Source organism: Octopus bimaculoides, chromosome 15 (assembly GCF_001194135.2).
Source record: "Octopus bimaculoides isolate UCB-OBI-ISO-001 chromosome 15, ASM119413v2, whole genome shotgun sequence".
NCBI classification, from domain to species: domain Eukaryota; kingdom Metazoa; phylum Mollusca; class Cephalopoda; order Octopoda; family Octopodidae; genus Octopus; species Octopus bimaculoides.
In genome coordinates this window covers 50076850-50091011 of record NC_068995.1, presented here as the reverse complement: position 1 = coordinate 50091011, position 14162 = coordinate 50076850, and the positions used below count along the sequence as shown (strand labels likewise).

Genomic DNA, 14162 nt, shown 5'->3' with positions numbered 1-14162 from the left:
ATATATATATACATACATACATACATACATACATACGCGTGCGCGCACACACAGCGGACTCGTGGTCATAGGATCGCGGTTTCGATTCTCAGACCGGGCGTACATTTTTTAAATGAAAGAGAAAGTTAGAGCTTTCATTTAGTTGCAGTTTCACTTAGTTACTCGAATTTGCGCTAGTGGACAGTTGATCGAATGTGTGCTATTGGACAGTTGATCGGATTTGTACTATTGGACAATTGATCGAATTTGCGATTGCGGACAGTTGATCGATCGATCGATCGATCGATAGATAGATAGATAGATAGATAGATAGATAGATAGATAGATAGATAGATAGATAGATATATTCACTTTGTTTAGTCATTGGACTGTGGCCATGCTGGCTGGAACACCACCTTGAAGGGTTTAGTAAAAAAATTGACCACAGTATTTATACTATTGGTTGTCAAGTGGTGTTGGGGACCAAAGACAAACACACACACACATGCATACATACATACATACATACATACATGATGAGCTTCTTTCAGATTCCATCAACCAAATTCACACACAAGGCATTGGTCAGACTGGGAATATTGTACAAGACACTTCCCTAAAGTGTTACACAGTGGGACTGAACATGGCACCATGTGATTGAGAAGCAAATATTTTACCACACAGCCATGCATGACGCACACTCAGAGAGATGGACAGACAGGCAGACAATCAGACAGGCGGACAGAAACCTTGATTGATTGAGTAATTGATTAAATGACTAATCGATTGATTTATTTATTGATTGAGAGACAAGATAAAAGAATAGACAATGATATAAATTATAGAGATGTTGAGGGAGAGAAAAAGGATGAGATGAACGGAAGAGGAATGAGACAGACAGACGGGGAGACATTGACAAAGAGAAAGACAGGATATGATAGATAGAGAGAATATTGAGAGAATCAGAGTATATTGAGGAAGAGAGAGAGAAAACTAAGGGGAAGAGAAGATGTTATCAACAGAGTGAGAAAAGGGGAAAATCTGAAAGACTTAGAGACATGTGAAAAAAAGAGTCAAAGAGAGAGAGAAGTGGTGAGAAAGATTGGAAGAAAAAGGCTGAAGTCAGTGAGGGAGAGAAAAGGAGTTCAAAAGAGACACATATACACACACTCACAAAGAAAATGAGAAAGAGAGAGGGGGAGAGAGAGAAGGAGGTGGGACACTGGAATCGAAAATGAGAAATAAGAGGCAAAAGAAGGAAAAGAGTCTAGAAGAATGAGAGAAATATAGAAACTAAGAAAGAAGCAAAAGGAAAGGAAAGGGGGAGGAATAAAGAAAGAGAAACAGAAGGAATCTGAAGAGCAAGGAATTAGATCAGTGTGTGTTTGTGTGTGTGTGTGTGTATGAGAGAGGGAATGGGGGAAGACAAACCGATATATGCATAACAAGTAGATAGATAGACAGATAGATATATAGAGACAATATATATATATATATATATATATATATACATACACACAAACAGGTAGATTGGCTGATAGCTGGAAAGATGTGTAAATAGATAGATAGATACATACATACATGCATGCATACATATACACACATACATACACACACAGACACATGTATGTATACACATGTATTAATTGATATGTTATTGATAGATATATTAATACATTCATGCATATATATGTATGTATGGCCTTCCTATATATATATATATATAGAGAGAGAGAGAGAGGGGGGAGAAACAGACAGACAGATAGATAGATAGAGACAGGCAGGCAGAGGAGCTGCGTCAACTTCCAAGGGAGATAACCCCGAGTGCACTACCCACCCCGACTTCGATTGGCACTTAACGTCCTTTTCGCCATTAATTGCTGATTGAGTGCGCATGCGGATGTTTTGAAATCGGCCGCAACACGAGCGAGTTGTTTACGTCAAATTGAATGTTTATTGGCCAAGTACCTTGCGAGACTTTTTACTCTTACGGTCGCTGCTGATTGTCCGTCCTGTTTCATTTAGCTGTATGCTTCTGCGAATAGGTAATTTATTTCTTCATTTTTTTCTACTCCTTTATGTTTTCACGTTAAGAATGAATGAATGAAAAAAAAAAGAAGAAAAAAAGAAGGAATAACGTGCAATACATTACCATACAAAATTCCAAGTCTTTCTCTCTTTTTTTCCTACCTCCCTTTCCCTCTCTATGTGTTTTGGAGGGCTGGAACCTTCGTTCTATTTACATATACATGTGTATGTATTTAAAACATGCATGTTTATATGCACAAACAAACCTTTTCTTATATACACATATATATTTTTTTCAAGAAATGATTTCACTTAAAAAAGAGAGACAAGAAATTTAGAAAGAGAAAAAAAATCATGTGCTTAAACACAATTATTGTAGTATCGTAGGATGGATGATGGGGAAAGGTGATGTTACAGTGTAATTCGAATAGATAGTGTGTGTGTTAAAGTATTAACCAAACTACAAGAAATTCTGTGTATAAGTATGCATATACATACATATACATACATACATACATACACATATATGTATGTATACACATACGCATACATACATGTACATACATGCATATATGTATATATATATATATATATATATATGTGTGTGTGTGTGTATTTGTAAAACATGCGTATGCATGTATGATCAATAGCTACGTGTAACTTTGTTGATAATTGCTGTAATACGTATCTGCTCTGTAAGTGTATATATGTCAGTTTCGTCTGATTTGTTCATTATTACCTTTTCTAATGTTCCATTTTGAAAGAGGATAATTCATTTCTAATTATTAATATTCTCATCGTTTTCAAGGAATTATTATGTCTTTATTTACTTTCTTTTTTTGTTTTTGGGAAGGGAGAAGATAGGGGTGGTTCATGGAAATATTTCCTTTCACTCCCTGTCTCCGAATGTTCAATCACCATGAACAGTGGTGATCAATGCCTGTTGATTTCGATAATACATCATAATCAACGGATTCTCAGCTCCCGGCTTGTAGCCATTTCATTTCGTTTCGCTTTAATGTCACTAATGCCCTTGAGAAAGGCATGAACGTTATGAAATCTCATAACATCATCCTTGACTCCACTATAGAAACACCGAATCTCTGTGTCTGTAAGAAATCACCAGACCATAAAACTTGATGCTAGAAATAATAATTATCATCACCTCCACCACAACCACCACCACCATCATTATCATCACTATCACTTTTATTATCATCTTCCTCGTCACTGCCACCACCATCATCATCATCATCATCATCATCATCATCATCACCATTTATATCATTATTATAATTATTATATAATCGTCATTATTTCACCTAGTTGCTCGCTGTCGTGTGGAAGAGGTTAAACTGTCGGAGATCCGTGTGTTTCCGCAATTCAATTTTATTACCCCTTCTGGGGGGAAAAAAAACCCCTTTTGATTCCTGTCCATATTAACGTCTCTGACGCCCTTGGGGGGGGGGGTTAAAATAAGCCATGAACGTATCAATTTTCTGCAGACCATATCCCCCTCTCCCCTAAGAAAAGAAAAAAAAATCTTTACCCTTCACAGTTACTAAAAGAAAACTGATATTTTGTCGAAATACTGTGTTGGTATTCGAATTAAGGGATGGAAGAAGCGAAAGATAAACCGACTAATGTCTGGGTAGTGGTGAGATTTACGCAATTTAAGGCGGTTGGATTTTCTTTTGTTATTTACTTATTCATATACCGTTTGTTATGGACTTCAGATGGTTTTTTTTTAGAATAATATATTTACTGAATTTAAAACAAAATTCAAACAAAGACAATAATAATAATGATGTTTATTCAAGCTTCTTCCAATATACATATGTATGTGTGTGTGTGTATATATAAGGGCAGGAGGGATATTAAATGATTAAATGAATGCAACACGTTAATATTTGGGGACGGGTTTTCTGTTCTTTAATAATAATAAAAAAAATACACGGTGAAACACCCCTGCAGCCTTTGTGCACGTGAGTGTATAATGTATAGGTGTGTATAATGTGGATGTTAGTGTGTATACACACATTTACACAAACGGACAACAAGCACTCACTCATACACATTATATATATGTGTTATATATATATCGACAGAGAGAGGGAGAGAGAGAGAAAGAGTGTGTGTGTGTGTGTGTGAGTGCTTGATTAATATATTTTGTGTACAAAAGTGTGTGCCTGTGTGTGGCGGAAAAGACTAGAAAATGCTACTACATGCTGTGTATGTTCCTAAATTAACTCATTTGCTTCTATTTCTTCCATAAATATGTCTGTCTCTTACACCGATTTCATATGCATATGTCTAACAATATCGTGCAATTGTTGGGGGGAAAGCAAGTGTTTCACCTCTACTAATTATTAATTGTTATTAACATAACATAAAATTGCTTGCTTCATTCTTCGTTTCTTATCGAGCAAGTTTTAGGGTTTCCGCCACCTCCGCCATAACACACAAACGTCTTTGCTCTTTCTCTCTCTCTCTCTCTCTCTCTCTGCTTTCTGTCTTTATTCTCTCGTTCTCTCTGCTTTCTGTCTTTATTCTCTCGTTCTCTCTATATTCCTTCCTTCTCTCTTTCTCTGCCCCCTCCCTTTTTCTATGTCTACTCTCTCTCTCTGCTTTCTGTCTTTATTCTCTCGTTCTCTCTATAGTCCTGCTTTCTCTCTTTCTCTGCCCCTTCCTCTTTCTATGTCTCTACTCTCCCTCTCTCTTTCGATTTCCGTTCTCCCTCTTTCTCTTCTTTATTCTCTCTCTCTCTCTCTCTCTTCCCTTTGTGTCTTTTTTCTTTCTTTCTCGTGATATTTTACAGCTCCTAACCTTAATTCCACACTTCCCGTTTCTCTCCCTTTCTTCTCCCTGCTCGGCTTCACCACTACTAATTGCAGTATACATCACCGTCCATATACTTCGATCAGTCTGCATCAGTCATCGATTCGCGGTAAATCAGCGGTGCAGCTCGACGTAGAACTGGGTTTTTTCTTCTTCTTTTCTTTCTTCTCTCTCCCTCTCGTAACCTCATTCATTCGGGCATAAAGCCTAACATATAGGCGTCCATGCATCCTATCTTCTCTAAATAATAGACCCATGGAGTGATTCGGTTGGGGACATGCTCGACTTCCATTCATATATACACTGAAACATATAGACACATACATAAATGCTGTACCCTTCACACACACACACACACACACACAAGTATATGCATACATACATAGTACGTACATATATACATACATACATACATATGTGTGTGTATATATATATATATACATGTTTGTAGATGTGTATCTCTCTCTCTCTCTATATATATATATATAGAGAGAGAGAGACAGACAGACAGAGACAGATTGACAGACAGACAGATAGATAGGTTGATAGAGAGAGAGAGAGAGAGAGAGAGAGAGACATGGATAGATAGATAGATAGATAGATAGATAGATAGATAGACAGATAGACAGATAGACACATACATACATGAAAGAAGTATGTATAGTTCTAAATTATAGGTCACAGTTTTGCACCTAAGTGACTGGAATTTCACATAGGAGCACATCTTTCTAGAAAGAAGGTCATACGTAGGCTTGTGTATGGTTTTTGCTTAAGCTTTCTAGAAAAAGGATTGCTCCGTTGCAATGATTATTCTCGAACTAACCCAAGACTGCCAGCATCTTTTCAGAACAATTTATCTAAAATAGGGGGTGGGGTTAATCATAAGATTGCGTTGACGGGGTAGTGGTGCTGTTAATAAACTCGGACAAGGCCAGGTACCGCTACAAGAACTCGTACGCACGCACACTCGCTTGCGCACACGCACACGCTCGCGCACGCACTCATGCACGCACAAGTATGTTTGTTTTTTTACATATCAAGTTATATATAAAACAGAAACATTTCTAAACATTAAACTAGATTGCTCAATACTTTTTTGACGAGTACGTTTATTAAACTTTTTCAAGGAATATGTTGGCAATAACTTCGAAGTTTCTGCGTACTCGCCTTTGTCAGACGAACGTGTGTGTGTGTGTGTGTGCGTGTGTGTATTCGTTCTGTTTGTCTTTCACTTATGAGAAAATCGGTGGCTTTACTGGAGTTATGAGAAAACTGGGTTGTGGAGTTCATTCCTGTCCCATTGACATTAACAACAACACTAAAGTATTGGAAAATATTAACATTCTCTCCTTTATGGTGTCTCTATACGGTCATTCGATCTACTAGAAATAGCTGTCAAATCTCCCTCAAATCATAACTTGCCGTTTTAAGAAAAACAGGACATAATATAATGTAGTTCTTGGTACACAATGCCTGGTTAAACGATAGAGTGGTGGTTATAATTGAAGTGATTTTAATTACACTTCTACTTAATCAAGATCGGCCTTCAACTTCTGCAACGAGTCAACTAGGAAATCTTAACATTGTCGCTCGACCAGGTGGAAACAGCAGCTGCATCTCTTTCAAATAGCCTTTCATCGTCTGAGAGCGCAGAAGGACAGACATTAGATAACAGTCCTTCATACCCTAAATAAATGCAGGGTGGTCCACACGGAAATGCTTTTAAATTAGGTCTGCTCAATCAAGCTTGACCCGGACCAACTAAACATCAGCAACTACTACTACTGCTGCTGCTGCTACGGCTCTACTGCTACGGCTGCTGGAGATGTGTATCTTAGTATAGCAGAATCTGTGACTCGATTTCAAATCCCACTAGGAAATATTTCATTTCACTTACGTCACAAAGGCCTTTATGAAAACCATGACAACCACAACATCCTATTCATTCTTCTAACTATTGACGAGGAGCATCGTGTTGATCTAATTTCCTTATCCACTGAACCTAACCCCTGTGATGCAGTTTAGATTCCTGATTGGCATGGTATCGCTTCACTTTCGTTTCTTGTGCCTGAATTATTTACATGGATTACAAGGACACAAGCAAAAAAGGTTGCTGCTACTCAACTGTTTAATCTAAAAGTAGCAAATCTCTCTCAAATGCATCATGCTGTCCGAAAAAAAAAATGGAAGAAGACATGAGACAATGTAATTATAGATATACTGAAAAACAAGATGATCATGGCTGGAATGACTTTGATTTTAGGTCTGCTATGAAGGAACCCCCAGACTTCATAAGCCAATGTGTGGGGCTCAATACTATAGCTTAACCTGTTAGAAATGGCAGCTAAATGGTCCTGAAATAGTTCCCTACCATCTTCAAGTAGAGAAAGTTTGGTCACTGTTGGAACACTTTTGATCATACATCTGCCCAGTCAAGGCTGACCCCCGGCTAAAGAATAAGGCACAGGTTGTGTGGTAGTAAGAAGATTGCTTCCCTACCGCATGGTTCCAGGTTCAGTCCCACTGTGTGGCACCTTGAGCAAACTGTCTTTTATTATAACCTTGAGCTGACCAAAGCCTTGTGAATGGATTTGGTAGACAGAAACTGAAAGAAGTCCATCGTGTATATACATGCGTGTGTGTGTGTTTCTCCTCCACTACTGCTTGACAACCAGTGTTTGTGTGTTTACATCCATGTAACTTAGAAATTCAGCAAAGAGACCAATAGAATAAGTACCAAACTGTCTCAACAGCTAACAACTGATGCAGGTAGTTTGTTCCATGCTTCAGCAACTCTGAGTGTGAAAAAATGTTTCCAAGAGCCATGGGAGCTGTGCTGTTTTCTGACTTTGTAGGCATGGCCACATGTGTTAGACACATGGAGCTCAAAAAGGTGCTCAAGGTAGTTGTTGGCACGATGGTTAATAATTTTGTGGGTGTTTACCAAGTCAGTTGCCAGACGTCGGAGCTTCAGTGTATCTATGCCCAGCGAAACAAGGCGTTCAGAGTATGGAAGATGCCTGATGGAGGGTATTCACTTGGTTGCATGTCTCTGGACAGTTTCCAGGAGGTCAATGTCCTGAACAAGACAGAGGTTCCAGGCTGGTGATGCAAATTCCAAGTGTGTGGCCACACCATAGCCATAATAAATAGATAGCTGGAGAGTGGCTGACAAAGGTCTTGCTGAGTGATGCCAAGACACCCCCGGCTTTCTTGACCATTTTAGAGATGTGCTTTGTCCAGCTGCTGACAGGAAGCAAGTTATGTGAGATGGCTCAACCAAAGACAAAGTGTTGTTACTACACAACATTTCTCAAGCCTAAAAACAACAACCACCAACACTACTACCACCTTCATCACTTGTGCCAAAGTAGTCAGTGTTGGTGTGTTTACATCCTCATAACCTGGCAGTTTGGCAAAAGTGACCAATAGAAAAAATACTAGGCTTAAGAAATAAGTCCTGGGGTCAATTTGTTCAGCTAAGGTGGTGCTCCAGCATGGCTGCAATCAAACGACTGAAACAAGTAAGAGAACTATAACAAAATTATCTTATGTGTCCTTCATCCTTTTTTTCTTTTAAATGGCATTGCATGATTCGTAGAGTAGCTGTTGATATTTCTAGGTTGCCAAGTGACCTTGTAGGGGATTCATCATTGTAGGGGATTCATCATTGTAGGGGATTCATCATTGTTAGCTCAGGTGCTTGTAGTGTGTTGTTGTGGGAAGCTTTGCCAGTTAGATGACATCAAATGCAAGCCTAAAAGCCTGCTACGGATCTCATCTACAATGTGCGTGTGTGTTTGTATCAGAAGCACCATCCCAGATATGTAAGCCATTACTCTGGAAAATGTACATGAAGCTACACAAGATGGCTTCTTGGTTCAAAAGCCATTGGTGCAGAAGCTGGATGCTTTTAAGGTTATTCCACTTGATTTGAATGAAATGGTGCTGTGATTAGTATAATTTTCACAGTAATAGCAGCTTCTGAAATTGAGAGAACATGTGCCAAACTTTAGGAAGTGTGGTAAGTCTGCATATTCAAGAATTTGCTACTCTGCTTCCTGAAATGTATTTTCAGTTTACTCTTTTACTCTTTTACTCTTTTACTTGTTTCAGTCATTTGACTGCGGCCATGCTGGAGCAACGCCTTTAGTCAAGCAAATCGACCCCAGGACTTATTCTTTGTAAGCCTAGTACTTATTCTTTGTAAGCCTAGTACTTATTCTATCGGTCTCTTTTTGCCGAACCACTAAGTTTCTGAAGTTTTTTTTTTTTTTTTTTTCAATCAGAGACTAAATTAGGAAATTCACCAATCTCTTTCTTCCCTAAAATGATGGTTTAGATAGGTCGGGGGTGACGCATTCTCCTTAGAAATACAGAAATATTATCGTTTGGTTATATATTGACACCTTGTTGTGATGCTGTGTCACAGGAAAAATCTGATGAAACTGGAATACCTTTATATTATTTCGCTGTGTGGTTGTGGCAGAGAGGAGTGCATAAGCAGATTAAAGGTGAATTAGTCCAATTCCGATTTTTCGAAAACCTGCTTCCGATCATATTTTAAACATCAATAGTAAATACCTGTCTTTCAACATTATCATTCTCATGTTTCTTCTCTCTCTCTCTTTATTTCTCTCTCTCTCTCTCTCTCTCTCTCTCTCTCTCTCTCTGTATCTCTCTATCTATCTCTCCCCCTCCCTGTGTCATTTGTTTTCTATTCTCACATCAATTTTCTACTTTCTTCCGTCGTCGTTTCTATATTCTGTCTTCTCTGTTTTTTTCTCATCTATTTTTGTATCTGTCTTTTTTTCTTTTTCTTCTCATCCTTTTCTGTCAATCGCTTTGCTTGTCATCTTTGTCTGTCATCGTCTTGTTTGTTTTATTTTAGTTGTTGTCATTTTTATTGATGTTGACGTTGTTCTTCTTCTTCTCTAGTTTCACCTGAATAGAAACAAATTACAATATATCTGTTACTATTATCATAAGTCATCATCATCATCATCATCATCATCACTATCATCATCACCATCATCGTCGTCGTCGTCATCATCATCATCATCATAACTATCATTGTTGTTGCTATTGTTATTCTTAGTCCCAAGCCAAATCTGCCATTCATGTAAAATATTCAGCTGCACACTTGTCTCAAATTTTCCCTAAGGAAAAAAATGCATGAGTGCCACAGCTTCCGTTTACTTTCTACTAGAAAATGTCAAGTTCCAGGCTTAAGGAAGAAATTGTTATTAATTGATGTATTTTCTCCCTTTTTTTAAATCTTTTAATCTGGAGTGGGAGGCTGTGCCTGTCACCCCTTTACAAGACGTCAAAAGAATGATGGGAAGGAGGGAAAAGAGGAAGATATCCGCAAACCAGAAGTCTGGCTCAATTGGATCCATCAGTGTGGATGGACCCAACAAATAGTACCCAAGGGGTTGGGCAGCAGTGTTAACCCAGGCCACAGATTAAGTCTACTACCCAAAATATATATATATATATTATATATTATATAGATGGATATATAGATATAGTTATAGATATACAAGTATATGTATGCATGTTTATATATATATATATATATATATATATATATATATATCAGCTTGAATATACAATGTCTAGTTATGTTGTCTTTAGTATTCCATGTCCGCATGACAATGTAAATGCTATCCGAATATCTGATCTTGTTTCTTTGCCAATATTGATCAGTGTTCCAATTATAATATAGACCTATATGCATGTGAGTGTATATGCATGCATACATATATATATATACATACATACATACATATATATATATATATATATTTATTTATTTATTTATTTATTTATTTATTATATTTATTAATACAGTGTCTTGTATGATGTTGTATTCTGTATCTCCTGTTAGCAGGACAGTGAAGAGACTATTCTAATATCTGCTCTTGTTTCTTTGCCAACATTGGTCAATAATCCCATTGTAATGGGGGCAATCATTGTTAGCATTTACTATATCCATTTTATTTACAGTTCGTTTAACTTGTATGGCCTCTTGGGTGTTTTAGAATCTATACACCTCTTCCACCCCGCTCCATATATATGCACATACATATATACGGAGTGCCAACAGCAACTCCTCTCGCTTTACACATATTCATGAGAATATACCTACCATCTATAAGTATTGGGGTCGTTTTGTTTGACCGAACCCTTCAAAGTGGTGCCCACAATCTTGTGACTGAAGCAAGTACAAGATACAAGATATAAGCGATAGGACAGCCAGAGATACTATGCGGTTGACTGTTTTCGTCACTTTGTTCATGGAACCTACATTTAGGATCAATCCGCCTCCCCCCCCCGCTTTCTTTTTTTGTTTGTATGTTTTTGTTTTAGTGTCTTTGTTGTAATGGATGTATCTAGTAACCAGTATGAGATCTTGGACTGCCATCAGCATCAACACTGCTGTTACTACTACTACTACTGCTGCTGTTGTTGTTTTTGTTATTGAATTTAGCTCAGTCCTGACTAAACAGACCTATTACAAATATAAAAAAAGAACAGCAAAAAGCCCCATTCCAATTGTAAGCAGCCCATCTTTATTTTTAGGTATTACATTATTCGATGCATTCTTCCTTTTCAAAGATGATTGAGTGCAATATATATATCAGTTTAAACGAAAGCTAATACAACAGTTTAAATCGAAGCTATCGGAATAGTTTGAATGCCTGCTAATAATAGAACCGTTTAAGCCAAAATCTGATAGAATAGTTTAACCCAAAGCTGATGGAACAATTTAAACCCCTTCCTCCCAAACCAATAAAAGATAACAAATTTTATCAATAATCTTGAAAAATATATGATTATTACTGAAACAAAAATAACTTTACTGATGTTAGCGAAGACCAAGAAAGAAGATGCTGCCAATGAAAAGGACAGCAAGACTGCCAAATTCCAGAGGGTGATTGTTGGTATCACTGTGTGATAGATAGGTTAGCCAAATCAGAAACTAGAAATAGGAAATAAATCTCAAATGGAGACAAGCCTTCAGGGCAAAAGAGGCGAAGAATCATTCAGGAGTAGTAAAAATTCTCTTCCAAATTTCCCTTTCCCCCACCTGTCCACCTGCTGCTGCTACTGCTACTGCTGCTGCTGCTGCTGCTGCTGCTACTACTACTACTACTACTACTACTACTACTACTACTACTACTACTACTACTACTACTACTACTACAGTATTTCTTCCAGCTTTTTATGTTCTGAGCTCAAATTCGGCCAAAGTCGACTTTGTTTTTCATCCTTCTGGTGTTGATAAAATAAGTACCAGTTGAGCACTAGAGTCAATTTAATTGACTAGCCCCTTTCCCAACATTTCAGGCCTTGTGCCTATAGTAGAGAGGATTATTACCTTTGAGTATTGTTTTAAGTTGTATTTGTTTGTTTGTCTGTGGACAAGATATCTCAAGAACCACTGGATGGATTCAGATGAAACTTTCAGGGATGTTTGACCTCATGACTGGCACAAACTGATTGGATTTTGGAATCAATCTGGTACCAGACAAGGATTCTGGATTATTTTTCTTGTTTTTTGACTTAATTTTTGAGAGCAGTTGGGTTCATTTTTAGTGTTCTCATTTGTGAGAGTAGTCGAGTTTACTTCAGATATTCTCATTTTAAAAATCGTCTCTGGCTAATCGTTGAGAGAACGTTGGTGTTGCCTTGGCGGAGGTTTGCATTCTCTGCGTGCTCTTGTTATTCTGTTGAAGGTGGCAAGTTAGCAGAATCGTTGTGACATTTTGTCTGTCTTTACTTTCTGAGTTTAAATTCCACTGAGGTTGACTTTGCCTTTCATCCTTTTGGTGTCGATAAAATAAGTACCAGTTGAACACTGGGGTGAAAGTAATCGACTTATCACCTCCCCCAAAATTGCTGGCCTGGTGCCAAAATTTGAAATCAATATTTATGTATGTATATATATATATATATATATATATATACACACATATGTATATAAATGTTTCTATATGTATTTATATATATACATACATATATATACATATATACATATATATGTACATACATGTATATATATATATATATATATATATATATATATATATATATATATATATATATATATATATATATATATAATTCGACTAAAACCCTTTAAAGCAGTGTTCCAGAATGGCCACAGTCAAATGACTGAAAGAAGTTAACAGTAATGAAATTTTGAGTGGACATATTTAATTTCTGAAGTGAAATGGTTAAAACAGTTTGTAATAGGAAGATTTGTCTTCAAAATCTAACAAACTGAGTGATTGTCTGTTGGCTCTCTTGTGACTGGAAGCTTGTTTTACTTCAGTCAGGCAAACTAGATCAAGTGAAGTTAGATGCTCTAGGTAGGGGCAAAATACAATGCACAGTTCAAGATTTGAACTTAAAACCATGCAGTCAGTAACCCTGTGCCATAACCTAACCTAATAGCCCTTTCAGATATTGTTTGTTTCAAATTGTCGGTTTAATAACAAAACTTTGTTCAATGAAATTATTTTGGTTTTAAGAATTTTAAAATTTCCCAGTCTGTAAGAGAAAGAAAAAAAAGAACTGTAAGGAAAACAATTAAAAACAAGTAAAATAAAGAAAAGATGTTTAAGTAAATATTTAAATAAAATTTAAATAAAATTGCTGTTTCTGAATAGAAGAATATTGGAAAATTTATACGAATAAGGTGATATGTTGCAGAAAAATATTATTGATTGGAAAGAATAGAGAGAAGAGCAGCTACTTAATGGTTGATGCCAATGGGATATTTGCACATGCTATCTCTGCAATTTTACTTCAGAAAAACAACTGCAAGAACAACAATGAAAACTGCATAAAAGTATTTCTGTTTCAGGAGGTAAACAAAAAAAAAAAAAATGAAGCCACCTAACTGTCTCCAGAAAATCTTACGTTGTGAGTTAAGTTATACATACAGCCATTGCATGTATGTGTGTGTGTGTGTGTGTGTGTGTGTGTGTGTGTAGACCCACACATATTTCAGTTTCTTCTGCATATTTTGATTGTAAGAATAAGGCTTATAGAAACGAAATAAAGTACTCGATATTTCAAGAAAAAGAGTGTGGTGTGGTGTGTTTATGTGTATGTTTGTATGTGTGTGGTTATATATATGCATATGTATATGTGTACGTATGTATGTATGTGTATGTATGTGTGTGTGTATATATATAATTTGGTGATGCTCCCTCTGCAAATATATATATTTACACTCACACACATATACATATATATCTCAGATACATGCATGTATATATATATATATACATGCATATATGTGT

At 36.7% G+C, this 14162-nt stretch overlaps 1 protein-coding gene across 1 annotated transcript in view; it reads left to right on the top strand.

Moving 5' to 3' along the window:
• Positions 1 to 1845: 1845 nt before the first annotated feature.
• Positions 1846 to 14162, top strand: part of LOC106870821 (CUE domain-containing protein 2-B) — a 63019-nt gene continuing 50702 nt past the window's right edge. The window contains exon 1 of the mRNA XM_014917043.2: positions 1846 to 2024. The gene's annotated coding sequence lies outside the window, so the exon portion shown is untranslated. The remainder of the gene's footprint in view (positions 2025 to 14162) is intronic.